Raw genomic sequence first — 2,703 nt, 5'->3', positions numbered from 1 at the left:
TGGGATATTATTAGTACTCTATATGATAAATAAGTGTATGTAAAGATCGTCAGAATCCAAATTCGAACACTTTGATTTTTCCCGAAAATCTACCAGATACAGAAAGAATTGAGTATAAGGTAACAAAAATAAAAAGGATTTAAATTCAAGGATTAAAAGAGAGGATCATAAAAGGAATATAATGTATTGAGGAAGGTTAAAGAAACCTAAGTAATAAGATCCCGGGTATGATCCCTCAAACGATAAACAAAAACGAAAGTTAAGCGAACCGTATAACAGATCAGCGGTCATTAGGCAAGCAATTAAGAGTTAATCAAGGAGGTTAGGGATGATGATGTCATCAAACCAACAAGAAGAGGACAAGTGTGGAGGGTGACATCACATGATGACCAAAGCATGACATAAGGGAAAGAAGTGTGGTTGATTTATAACCACACAATTTTTCATGGTTAAAAATGATTAAAACAAAACAAAAGTCAACTAACCAAGGAAAATCAAAACAAATCACAAAAAACACAAAAGCTCTTCCCTTTTCTTCATCAAGCTCTCGGCCAAAATAAACACAGCAACTTCAAACTGCCATATCTCCTTCAATACTCACTCAAATATTGTGCTCTATAGCTCGTTGGAAAGGTATTGAGATGGCCTACAACCCTTGTTCACAAGTCTCCTCCAAATAAGCAAGGTAAGACCCTCATTTTTACAGTTCTTTCAATCCGACTTTTAGAAACTTTAAAGCCTAACTTTGTGTTCTTGATTTCTTTGGAAAGATCAAGCTTGTAGGAGGCTCCATAAGGCTTCCTAGTAACTTTCAACCCTCCAAGAAAGGTATAAATCTTCACACCCTTTAGTAATAAGTTTGAATGTTGAAGTTTGGAGATGGTTTGGATGGATGAGTAGTAATTTGAATGATAAACATGATTCGAGCTTAATTGTTAAGTAGTTTAGTTGAATTTGGAGATGTTATAATATATGATTGGATTGAGATCCTTGAGCTTATTATGACTGAAATCAGTAGCATTGATGTGTATCTTGAGTTGTTGTTGATTGGTAGTTGGATTGATATGATTTGGAATGGTAAAAATTTGGGAAATCGCGTAAACATAGCCGTCGTAATGTCCGATTTACTTTAGACTGTTTTTGCTCTTAATATCAGGACCCGAGAACTCCCTGTTAGGTTTTGACCATTGCCATGATTAGATATTTCATATTACGAGCTTCGTTTTGATATGTGGTTCGTTTGAATCCGATGTACGGTTTAGGAGAAACGACCGTTTTAAGTAACGGCGTTTCGCGACCGAACCATTACCCCTCGCCTTACTTTGAAACCTTAGTTAAGGACCTTAAATGACTAATTGGGGTATGAAACATTTATTTAAAGTGGATTAGGCAGTTGGTAAGGTACTCGCGAAAGAATCGCCTTAAAAACCTTAATGGTTAATTTATTAAAAGTGGTAGAGCCGAGGGTACTCGAGCGACTTAAGAGAATCAGTAAGCGCAAAGCGAGCGTTAGAGTCTAATTTGGTTAAAGTATAGATTTACAAGTGACTTTGGTTTAATTCCAACTTATATATTGTTTATAGGTTACCAGACTCGCCCCAAGCCATTTATAACCCCCAGTCGCTCAGGCAAGTTTTCTACCCGTATAACGGTTATTGTGATGTAAATATATATATGAATTATCTTGTGATAAGTGCATGATTGTTATTAGCAAATTTTGCGATATATTGGAGCATGCTGATATGATATATATGCATGTCTGTTTCGTAATCTGGTTATCTATCTGTTGATTTCAATGCTTATAGTTGTATAATACCTATGCTGGAGATAAGCAGTAGTTGCGTATACCTTTAGTATAGGGGACCCAAAGGTGAACATATTTCTAAATCGGGAGTCGATGTTCCCGAGTATATTATATACATATATATATATATATATTTATATATATATGGATATAGTTTTCAAAACTATTGATCGAATAAGGTTTATTCGATAACTTTATTTTATTTAATGAATATTATTTGAATATTCATTCGAGGACTTATGACTCTGTTTATTCTATTTCATGATTATTATTTGAATATTCATTTGAGGATGTATGACTCCGTTTATTTTATTTAATGAATATTATTTATAATATTCAATCAAGGTATTAAGACTCCGCTTATTATTTAATAATATCCTTTATTTTATTAAAGAATAATGTTTCGATAATCAAACTTATTTTCGATTATTCGAATAAAGATAGTACTTTCATATAAGTATATCTTTGGTTATTTAATATCCATTTCAAGTATGAGTTTTAAAACTTCTACTTCGATTATTTTTATAAGGATTATCTTTATGAGAATATTATTTAAATAATAATATTCAGATATTTCTAACATATCGGGACTTATTTATTTTAATAAATCAGCAGTACTCCAAACATTCTAAAAAAATGTTTTTGAGTCTTCAAAATGATTTCTAAAAGTTAGGGTGGATCCCAAAACTCATTTTTTATATTTAAGATCCTCCTTTCGAAGGGGATTTAAATACTCACTCAAAACCTGGGGGATCCGGCTCTGTGGTGTATTTTACATTCGCAACGTGGTTGCTGTTTTGAGAAAACAATTTGATTACTTGCCCAACGTTCGGGAAGTAAGTCCATCTAATTGAGTCGGCATAAGCGACAGGCCGGGGTACGGTCTATCAAAGTGTAAG

This window comes from Apium graveolens, chromosome 2, assembly GCF_009905375.1.
Source record: "Apium graveolens cultivar Ventura chromosome 2, ASM990537v1, whole genome shotgun sequence".
Classification (NCBI taxonomy): Eukaryota; Viridiplantae; Streptophyta; class Magnoliopsida; order Apiales; family Apiaceae; genus Apium; species Apium graveolens.
This window is presented reverse-complemented; position numbering follows the sequence as displayed.